The 11,880-nt window shown below is 44.5% G+C and overlaps 1 pseudogene; it reads left to right on the top strand.

Annotated features, from left to right (window-relative positions):
* Nucleotides 1-2,132: 2,132 nt before the first annotated feature.
* Nucleotides 2,133-9,113, top strand: LOC148027878 (clavaminate synthase-like protein At3g21360 pseudogene; annotated as a pseudogene).
* Nucleotides 9,114-11,880: the final 2,767 nt, after the last annotated feature.

Below are 11,880 nucleotides of genomic sequence, written 5' to 3'. Positions count from 1 at the left end.
CGTTCCCACTTAGGATCGACCTGAATTTGGGTTTCCCTGTTTGGTCATTAGCTAGCAACAACTAGCGTCAGACCCGAGCGAACTACTTTACGCAGAAACGCCAGGTCCGAAGCGGATTCAAGCTGCACTTGGTTCAAGGAGAATGGGAAACGAGAGGGATGCAAGGCTCGACCTCTCCGCCACAAGGCATAGTCCCATTCTGTTCCCCTAAAACAGCGCGAATCGGGTAATAGTTAATTCTAAGTCATCGTTCTCGGTACTTGTTTCGGTGATGACGATCATCCTCTGTTCGTTGAAGACTTTGAGAAAAGTTCCTGGCTAACCGGGACCACCCGTCCATAGGACGGTGTCGTGATGCTGCGCATCCTACACCTCCATTTCTTTTGTTGTGCATTTGTGTTAATCTCCGCGTGTGATTCATTGTTTGTGTGATACATTTTAATAATCCGCATCCAATGTATATATTCCCTTAGTGCATGCGCATGATTTTGTTTGGATGCATGATGTGCGTGTATTAGAAAAATATGAAAATCTGATGCCAAAGGATCTTTGTCCTGCTGCTTTGAATAACCATCAAAGGCACACCCTTTCCCCTGCTGGTGCTCCCAAACAAGGAGCTCAGAGGTCCTGCTGCCGTTGCCCAGTCTGTACGAGACAACAAGGCCTGGCTTGAAGAGCAGCTCCTCCACCATGGAGCTCTGCTGCTCCGAGGATTCCCCCTTGCCTCCGCATCCGACTTCAACGAGGTTGTGGAGGCCCTGGGCTATGAGGAGCTTCCTTACATCGGTGGTGCCGCCCCTCGCACGAACGTTGTTGGTCGAGTCTTCACATCAAATGAGTCTCCGCCGGATCAGAAGATTCCCTTCCACCATGAGATGGCCCAGGTGCCTGAATATTCCTTAAAAAATTTTTTCTTTTGCGAAATTACACCCGCCCATGGAGGAGAAACTCCCATAGTTTTGAGCCATTTGGTCTATGAACGAATGCGTGATACATACCCTGATTTTGTTGATAAGTTAGAAAAGCATGGGCTGTTATACACTAGCATTTTGGGGGAAGGAGATGATCCCTCTTCCGCAATTGGTCGAGGATGGCAATCGACCTTCCTTACAAAGGACAAAGATGAAGCGGAAAAGCGGGCAGCAAAACTTGGCATGAAACTGGAGTGGCTGGCTGATGGAGGTGTTAAGACCATCTCAGGCCCATTGCCAGCAGTCAAAGTTGATGAGGGGAGGGGACAAAAGGTTTGGTTTAACAGCATGGTTGCCGCCTATACGGGTTGGCAAGATGCTCGCAATGACCGGAAAAAGGCAGAACAGAGTGGGATGCAGAGTCACGAAAAGGAAGGGAAAAAGGAGACTAATTGGGGAAAAGAGAATTCGAATGGCGAAAGGGGGGAAAAAAGACGGGTCTTCACGCGTTTGAAGAGAGGAGACAAAAAACTGACATGCGGATACTCGAGGATCAGAGGGACGACTTCAGCTTCCCCAACTTCGACATCCAACCATCATCTTCATCATCGTCTCCTCGGAGGTAGCTCGTGCGTTCAAAGTGTGCATCTGCAAGTTCTGCTCTCGCTGAAATCCTTATCCATAGATTTCATACACATATTTATTAGATTCCATCAATACCTTTGGCGACAGTGCTACTACCTCTGCATCTGGATCTTTGAATAAGTGAAGTGGACAGGAAGAAGGAAGGGGCAATCGGGATCCAGAAGAAGGAAGGGAAAACAGTAGTTCCATGATCACCTTCCAATTCAGCTTCATGAGCTGCTTCCTCTTCCCCATCCTTTGAATGGTTCGTGTGCTCTCTAAAGGGCGGCAGCTTGCAAGCTACAATGGTGTGTGGCAGCCAAGCGAGTCTTGTCTAACGTACCTGTGTTTTGACGACTTTCCTAACTGACGACCTGCACTCGATTGGAGGAGGATGACGACGTTAGTGGAAACCACATTACCCTTTCGTATGTGGTCTTCTCTGACACGGAGTGCCTCATCAGAGAAGCCGAGAAGAACCGGGTTGCTCAAACGTGCTTATAGCAAAGCCATGCATTACTAGATTGCCTTCTTCAACTGGAACTATGAGCCAGAGTCATTGGCTAGTCGGTATCGGTGTAGGCTCGGTAGTAACGAATGCAGCATGTAGCAAAGCCAGCGCTCTCCCTCCAAAATCACACCCTTATCTATACGACTGGTGTTCTCTACAGGAGTGGTGTTCTCAAGCATTCTCCAGTCATCCGTGAGCATCTTTCTGCAACTTTGGCAAGTGTGTTGCCCTAAAAGAGGATCACCATATTCTGCTTTCCTGGCCATGCAAATCAGTAGTTTTTTTGGACGGCCCTAATTTCACATACACTGCCCTGGATCATGGTCTCTTTTGTGGGCTTTAACTGTCAACTTTATTCTTGGAACAGCATATTCAACAGAGCTCCCTTTCTTGTGATGGAAGCGCTCTGCATTTGCTGCCGCTAGTTGCATCCTCTCTGTCAGAGCCATTGTTGTACAGCTTACCTTCTATCTACATATGCAGAACTCTACAGGCCTTCATGGAGCATTGCTGAATATGCAGAGGGCTGAATCTGGAGTGGTGCTATGCCAATTAAGAACTCTACAAGTTTTTATGAAGGAATGGCCTGAATTTGAGTTTTCTGCTCATATCTTCATATGGTCAAGACAGTTCAGACAGCAAGAGATCCTACAACGGTTCAGTGTCTTGGGAGATAACGTGTACTTGGTGCTGACAGCATGGGAAATAGCTTGAATCTGGAGCCTATACATGCACTTATCAAATGCATTATCTGTTGAACTTGGAGTTTGAACAAGCTGTTTTAGTCTAAGTCCTGACTCTGTTTGAATTATTTGGTGCCTGAAAACCAAGATCATTCGCTTATTGTAAAGCAATGGACAGAATGTCATGCTTTGTCAATTATTTTTGACTCTTCTTTTGTAAAATATTTGACAAACAATATAATGAACTTGGCATCAAATATTGTGTTATCGAGATCTTCTTGATAGTCTTTATTTCTTGCTGTACCTTGAACCCCGTGTTCTGCAGCTCTTGCACGAACTCTTTGACATTTCTGGTGAACCCGACGTGAAAGTGCTGCGTCATCAGCAAGATGGGAGACTCCCAAGAAGAGATGGCAGATGATAATGTCATGAAGAACCTGTTTCAGTCATTCACCATGTATATGCAGCAGCAAGTGCATGCAAAACGAGACAGTGATGCTATGGATGCCTTGAAAGCTGTCCAACAGGAGATGAAGCAGTTTAATGGCCAGCAAGTGTCAACTTACCTGCATTTGTATGAAGAAAAGATGAAGTTTTTTGGAGTTTCTCAAGATGTTTGGAGCCGCTACTTCTTGCGGATCGTGGTGCGCGCTCTTGAAGGTCGAATTGCAGAAATTCAAGAGGCACATGCAGGTTGGGCTGAATTTAAAAAGGCATTAAAAGATGAATATTTCCTGGAGGATACAGGTCTTATGAATCGCAGGAATTTTTTAGCATGGGTTTCTATGCCTAATAAGGGACTTTTTGTTACCGCTCTTCTGCGAGAGTTTGAAAGCCGTTATGATCAGTTGGATGGGACTGAACAGCAAGCTTTGGAGATGCAGAAAGTGGAGTTATTTTTGCAAGCTGCAGATGCTAATTTACAGGAAAAGTTGGATGATCTTTTGGAAGATCAAGCTACTGATTCAGGTTTAAAGACTGAGTGGAGACATGTCATTGATGCTGTGAATGCTCTTGTCAAGAAGCAGCGCAGGAGAGTCAGATTGCATCGAAATACAGGATCAGTTCCTGAAAAATCCTTGGAGACTTCTTCTTCTACCCCTGCTGCTTCTTTGCCTAAGCCTACTCCTCCTGTTGTAAACCCACCAGTTCCTGCTGCTCCAGTGCCCTTATCTGTAGATGATGTTATTAAAGGCTTGGCGGATTTGACGATTGAAGCAGTCAAAGCTGAAGTTGGTAAGTTAAAGGAGCAACTTATGTCAGTACCTACTGTAGCACCTGCTCTAGTGACTGCTTTTCCAGCTGGTCAAAGAAAAGGGCGTCGATGTATTTGGTGTGATAGTACAGAGCACCAACACTGCAGAGATTGTGATGCTTTTCAGGAAGCACGTAAGAAGAATGTAGTGTTCTGGGGACAAGATGGAAAGATATGGCTGACAGAGACTGGCGCTCCTCTTGACACAAACTTTGGTAAGGGAGGTATGAAGAAGCTTGTTGATGATATGGCTGCGCGATCAGCTTATGTGAGTGTTAGAGGAGATGCTTCAGCTTTTGGAGTCCAGCTTGAGCAGAAATCTGATGGAGACTCTGCTTTATGGTCTTCGGCCTTGGAGATAGCGAGAAGAGGGAAAGTTCAAACTTCTACTATGACTTGTGTGGGCTCTAGCATCCGAGGAGAAACAGGATGGGATTCTCCTGTTGACAGGTATTCTATTTTTGCTTATATTGCTAAAACGCAGGGTTTAGATGCCATGGTTGAAGAAAAGAGAAGAAGAGATGAGGAGGGTCCTAGCACCTCCAAAAAGACTAGAGGGGGTGACTTTGTTTCACCACCTGTTACAGTTCCACCTATGTCAAATTCTCCAGCTCAAACAGATTCTGATCAACCAATGGGAAACAAGCAGAAGGAAAAGAAGCAACCAAGAAAAGAGCCAGGATTCAAGCTCTTGTCAGACCTTGATATGCAAACGGATATGAGTAAGATTTTTCATGAAAGAATTTTGAATAGTGAAGTCACTTTTACTGTTGGAGAGGCTCTTGGGATTGCTAGAAGAGAAATACAGGATCAGATGCAGGATCTTTTGCGGAGGAAACGACATGCGATGGAAGGACCTGCTTTACAGGGATTGTGGCATGGAGCTCTTGGGAAAGAGCATGATGATGCAGTGATGGTTGAGAATGCTTCTGTTGATCCGCAATTGGAGAAAATAGTGCAGCCTATGCAATATGAAGATGATGAGACCCCTATTCTTATTCCTCGCAGCCATTTTTCACGAAGTCATTGGGCTAGAGCAACCACTGAGACAGTGGTAAGGATTGGAGAGAAACAAATTCCCTTGATTGCTTTAGTTGATCATGGTTCTGAGATTAATCTTATTGCTCGAGGTGTTTATGAGAGTGGCAAGTGGCCTATGGATGCAGAGCATGGCTGGCGCATGAGAGCCGCCAACAATACTTCTGGTGATATGTATGCTGCTTGTCCGAGTATCAGAATTTCTATTGGTAATGTTGAAGAGGATTATCATTGCTTTGTTCAGGATTCATGTTCTTATCCGATTATTCTTGGACAGCCTTTCATTACAGAAGCAAGAATGGAAACAAAAGTGATGGATGACGGATCAGCTTATGCGCGGATACGCAGTAAAGATGGTATGCGAGCTGTTCAGTTTATGACTGTTGGGGTAAATCATCCAAGAAACAGGGACTCCTTGCGTGAGGCACCACTACCTGCGAAGGAGTTGGATTTTCATTAGGTACCGCTGTCTTGCGAGACGCCAGTGGTACGGAGCGGAGAAAAGAGGAGATCTCGCCTCTTGGCAGCCAGTCTTTCTCCAATAACTTTGTTGGGATTACTTCAGATAGTTCAGTAAGTTATCAGAAAATTTTAGATTTGCCTAGAGCTGCCAGGCAGTACATTGGTCGTAAGGAGAAAGAGTTGAAGAATGCAGGTATTTTGCAAGCAGAAGAGCATGTGGATGGATTGTATGAAGGGATGTCTTATGCAGATACATTGTTTGAGATGAGAGCAATGCTGAAAACTGATGTATGCAAGGGTTCAAAGATCATACCTGTGCAAACCTTGGATATGTTTCAGGAAATTTCTGGTTTTATGCTGCAAACAGAGTTAGAGGCTGAGAAAACTCAGCAAACTGAATTTATGGCTGATCTTGATCAGCTAATAGAATTGCAGAGGGCTGAATTCATTCAGCCAACAGAGTTGAATGCAGAAAAATTTCTGCATACAGAGTTTCAGGATGCGTCTATGCAGTCCATTGAGCCGAGGGCTGAATTCAATCAGCCAACAGAGTTGAATGCAGAAAAATTTCTGCATACAGAGTTTCAGGCTGCACCCATGCAGTCCATAGAGCTAAAGGCTGAAATTTTTCAGCCAACAGAGTTGAAAGATGCTGAAAATTTGCAGAAATTGCAGCAAAGGAAAGAGTGCTTGAATGATGCCAAGGTTGACACAAAATATAAAACAGTTGATAAGAAGGTTAAGCCGGTTGCAGGCCCGCTTCCTTCTGATAGTGATGAACAGATTGAAAAAGCTATCAAGCAGCCTATGTTGAGGGATCCTGCAAATATTGGACATAAGTTTTCAGGGCTGAAATCTGTCTTTGCTGTTAATAAAGTCATCATAGTTGGGCATATGGTTGGATATTATGGCAGAAAGCCTTCTCCTGCAAAGGTGGATGCCATAAACAGGATTGCAGAGTATTGCTCGACTACTTCAGAGGTGCGGAGATTTGTGGGAGCTTGTGTATTTTACATGATTTGGATTCCTCATTTTGCTCATATTGCAGATGTTCTCTATCAGCTATTTCGAAAGGGGCAGAAATTTCATTGGGATGATGAAGCTGATGGAGAAACAGGTTTACTAGAATCAGAAGATGGACTTGACATGTTTGTGGAATTGAATGATCCTGGATAGTTGGCACATCCGGAGGATGCGCAGGTTTAGAGGGGGTGGATGTCGTGATGCTGCGCATCCTACACCTCCATTTCTTTTGTTGTGCATTTGTGTTAATCTCCGCGTGTGATTCATTGTTTGTGTGATACATTTTAATAATCCGCATCCAATGTATATATTCCCTTAGTGCATGCGCATGATTTTGTTTGGATGCATGATGTGCGTGTATTAGAAAAATATGAAAAACTGATGCCAAAGGATCTTTGTCCTGCTGCTTTGAATAACCGTCAAAGGCACACCCTTTCCCCTGCTGGTGCTCCCAAACAAGGAGCTCAGAGGTCCTGCTGCCGTTGCCCAGTCTGTACGAGACAACAAGGCCTGGCTTGAAGAGCAGCTCCTCCACCATGGAGCTCTGCTGCTCCGAGGATTCCCCCTTGCCTCCGCATCCGACTTCAACGAGGTTGTGGAGGCCCTGGGCTATGAGGAGCTTCCTTACATCGGTGGTGCCGCCCCTCGCACGAACGTTGTTGGTCGAGTCTTCACATCAAATGAGTCTCCGCCGGATCAGAAGATTCCCTTCCACCATGAGATGGCCCAAGTGCCTGAATATTCCTTAAAATTATTTTTCTTTTGCGAAATTACACCCGCCCATGGAGGAGAAACTCCCATAGTTTTGAGCCATTTGGTCTATGAACGAATGCGTGATACATACCCTGATTTTGTTGATAAGTTAGAAAAGCATGGGCTGTTATACACTAGCATTTTGGGGGAAGGAGATGATCCCTCTTCCGCAATTGGTCGAGGATGGCAATCGACCTTCCTTACAAAGGACAAAGATGAAGCGGAAAAGCGGGCAGCAAAACTTGGCATGAAACTGGAGTGGCTGGCTGATGGAGGTGTTAAGACCATCTCAGGCCCATTGCCAGCAGTCAAAGTTGATGAGGGGAGGGGACAAAAGGTTTGGTTTAACAGCATGGTTGCCGCCTATACGGGTTGGCAAGATGCTCGCAATGACCGGAAAAAGGCAGAACAGAGTGGGATGCAGAGTCACGAAAAGGAAGGGAAAAAGGAGACTAATTGGGGAAAAGAGAATTCGAATGGCGAAAGGGGGGAAAAAAGACGGGTCTTCACGCGTTTGAAGAGAGGAGACAAAAAACTGACATGCGGATACTCGAGGATCAGAGGGACGACTTCAGCTTCCCCAACTTCGACATCCAACCATCATCTTCATCATCGTCTCCTCGGAGGTAGCTCGTGCGTTCAAAGTGTGCATCTGCAAGTTCTGCTCTCGCTGAAATCCTTATCCATAGATTTCATACACATATTTATTAGATTCCATCAATACCTTTGGCGACAGTGCTACTACCTCTGCATCTGGATCTTTGAATAAGTGAAGTGGACAGGAAGAAGGAAGGGGCAATCGGGATCCAGAAGAAGGAAGGGAAAACAGTAGTTCCATGATCACCTTCCAATTCAGCTTCATGAGCTGCTTCCTCTTCCCCATCCTTTGAATGGTTCGTGTGCTCTCTAAAGGGCGGCAGCTTGCAAGCTACAATGGTGTGTGGCAGCCAAGCGAGTCTTGTCTAACGTACCTGTGTTTTGACGACTTTCCTAACTGACGACCTGCACTCGATTGGAGGAGGATGACGACGTTAGTGGAAACCACATTACCCTTTCGTATGTGGTCTTATCTGACACGGAGTGCCTCATCAGAGAAGCCGAGAAGAACCGGGTTGCTCAAACGTGCTTATAGCAAAGCCATGCATTACTAGATTGCCTTCTTCAACTGGAACTATGAGCCAGAGTCATTGGCTAGTCGGTATCGGTGTAGGCTCGGTAGTAACGAATGCAGCATGTAGCAAAGCCAGCGCTCTCCCTCCAAAATCACACCCTTATCTATACGACTGGTGTTCTCTACAGGAGTGGTGTTCTCAAGCATTCTCCAGTCATCCGTGAGCATCTTTCTGCAACTTTGGCAAGTGTGTTGCCCTTAAAGAGGATCACCATATTCTGCTTTCCTGGCCATGCAAATCAGTAGTTTTTTTGGACGGCCCTAATTTCACATACACTGCCCTGGATCATGGTCTCTTTTGTGGGCTTTAACTGTCAACTTTATTCTTGGAACAGCATATTCAACAGAGCTCCCTTTCTTGTGATGGAAGCGCTCTGCATTTGCTGCCGCTAGTTGCATCCTCTCTGTCAGAGCCATTGTTGTACAGCTTACCTTCTATCTACATATGCAGAACTCTACAGGCCTTCATGGAGCATTGCTGAATATGCAGAGGGCTGAATCTGGAGTGGTGCTATGCCAATTAAGAACTCTACAAGTTTTTATGAAGGAATGGCCTGAATTTGAGTTTTCTGCTCATATCTTCATATGGTCAAGACAGTTCAGACAGCAAGAGATCCTACAACGGTTCAGTGTCTTGGGAGATAACGTGTACTTGGTGCTGACAGCATGGGAAATAGCTTGAATCTGGAGCCTATACATGCACTTATCAAATGCATTATCTGTTGGACTTGGAGTTTGAACAAGCTGTTTTAGTCTAAGTCCTGACTCTGTTTGAATTATTTGGTGCCTGAAAACCAAGATCATTCGCTTATTGTAAAGCAATGGACAGAATGTCATGCTTTGTCAATTATTTTTGACTCTTCTTTTGTAAAATATTTGACAAACAATATAATGAACTTGGCATCAAATATTGTGTTATCGAGATCTTCTTGATAGTCTTTATTTCTTGCTGTACCTTGAACCCCGTGTTCTGCAGCTCTTGCACGAACTCTTTGACAACGGACCCATGGTCCATCCTCCGCACTTTCCTCGGTTTGTTTTAGTTATGTAATTACCTACCACATTAGTTTGACATGTACAAACAGCTTCCTTGATTAACCCTGTTAAGCACTGGTTCCTTCACGTAATCTTATCACAGGACATAAAGAAAACAATGTCAAACAACTTCTTTATTATCATTTTATCCTTTTATCTTTGAAATACAAGGAGTTTCCGCCCGTAGGCGTATTCATAATCCGCCCGAAGGCTATCCAGTAATCCTTCAGTGATTACTTAATCCAAGTTTCCGCCCGTAGACTAGTATGCGGGCCTCGAGATCCAATCCCGAGTCACGTTAGTCTCTTGTGCAGGACCCGGAAGGCGAGGGATTTACAGCCAGAGTCTCGCCCTGGCACCCAAGCGTCCTCCTGCTCCAAGCAGAACTCAACGGAGAGACCTCTCACGGCGGGTTCGGTCCACATTCCCGGCGCGGTTAACAACCCCCTTGGTTAGGGTCAGGCAGGCAGTCGGGGGTAACTGAAGCTGCCTCTCCCTTCAGGCTTAAACCTGAAGTATTTAAATATCTTTTCATCCTTTAGTTCATTGAGCAAACAATGCAAACAGTCCTTTCTAAACTGTTACAAGCACAATCAATTTCAATGGTCGTTTAGCTGGCAAACTGTTAAGGAGTGACTTCTTTTCTCCGAATGCAACCCGCATTCGATCCGGAATCAATTGCAACTTGGCAAGATTCCTATCATTCTTGGGTTAGGGTCATACCCTACCAATACTTTAGGTTTTGTTGTGGTAGGTTCCAGCGACCATGTCGCTTTAGTTTATTGTCTGGTCATTTGCAAATACCTAACTTTCCTTTCCCTTGGCAATTATTTCCCAAGGAAAGTGAGTAACAGGATGATTACTCATCCTCTTGTAAATTAACTTGCCAACCTCATTTCGAGAGATGACAAAACACTCTTGTGGACAACTCTCAAGTCTATACAATGTTGCAGCTTTTTGCACATGTATTGCATCTAATTCCATGGGATCATTCCACCCATTGCTTAGCGTTTTTCGGTCACGGAATTTACCTTCAGGGTTTTAGGGTATTCTCCAAACCATTCCTAGTTATGTGGCCCATGGTACTAAAGATAGGCAACTCCGTCGGGTTCCATCATTTTGAACGAATGATCCTTAGGATAAAACCTTAGATCATTTCAAGCATGAACATCCCATTGCTTCGTCATTTTGTGAACGTGTGTAGGATCTTTAGAATCACGGTTTTTGTCTAAAACTAGGTCAAATTGCACTAAACCCTAGTTAACACTTAGGATTCCTATCATATCAACTCAATCATGTCCATACGAATCCTTGTGGTTTAGATTACTTAGTCAATTCAATTATGCTTGTCTTGCGACAAGGATAATCCTTCTTAGGGTAATAAACTAAATCTAACACCAACACGCGTAATCATGCGATTTATTGCCTTTACGCATCACATGGCCCATGATAACTTTATCTTTCTTTGGTGCACGATAATCTGGCTACTAACTTTTCCTAGGACTACTAGGTCTTACATCAATAGTCATACCTACAACCTTGTTGTCTACACTTTGGCATCTTATGCTTTGACTCCTAATTGCGGCTCTTAATGAATGACATTTTTCACATGACGACTACGCATTTCACAACATTCTCCTAGCTACGAAGTAGTCAATGAACTCATCCAAAGCTAGTGCTAACTTATTCCATCCTACATGCTATTTACAAGTTCATAAGATCATCTTCGTTCTCTATTATTCATTTTGGGATAATACCTTATGGTGTTAACCTTGCCTCATGAAGTTATTATGAGAAGCATGTTGCCTAATGTGCGGCACCCGCTTATTCCTACCATGTCTAGGACGAAAGAGAATGCATTTATAAATTCCATTTCTTTGCCTAAGTTTAGACTCATTACCTTGATAAGGTACCAAATCTACATGCAACTAGTCTTTTACTCGTTCAAATTCATGACAAATTCAATCTTACCTTAATGTTTCAAGAGATGTATTTCTTTCTAATTTCCGTATGCATATTAAGCGTAAAAATGCAATTCCTTTTATGGGCTAAGCGCGCCTAATCATTTCCTTATGCGGAAATAACTCGAAAGAACCTGGACTTGAGGAGTCGGGGAGATGTCCACTTGCACGTTCGGAGATGAGCCTTCCGCGGTCGCACCTTGCGATCTTTTTGGGGCCATCGTAGACGTAAATTTGACTTCCGATTCGCCTTTGTGGTCTACGGAGTGACGGCCCTCGGAATGCGGCCTTCCGTCCTTTGCCTTTATCCTTGTATATGGGAGATTTCCTCCTCGAGATGGTGCTTGCGGCAAAAGCTTTAGGAGTCTTCCAAGAGACTCGAATCGGCACGTATTTATCCTCGGACGGCTTGCGGCTTAAAATCCTCTTGCGGAAGTCTTTCGATGGATCTTG

This window comes from Lygodium microphyllum, chromosome 12 (genome assembly GCF_053477565.2).
Source record: "Lygodium microphyllum isolate KBCC chromosome 12, Lygodium_microphyllum_v1.1.10, whole genome shotgun sequence".
NCBI lineage: Eukaryota > Viridiplantae > Streptophyta > Polypodiopsida > Schizaeales > Lygodiaceae > Lygodium > Lygodium microphyllum.
Note: the sequence above shows the minus strand (reverse complement) of the source record. Positions and strands in the feature narration are given on the sequence as shown.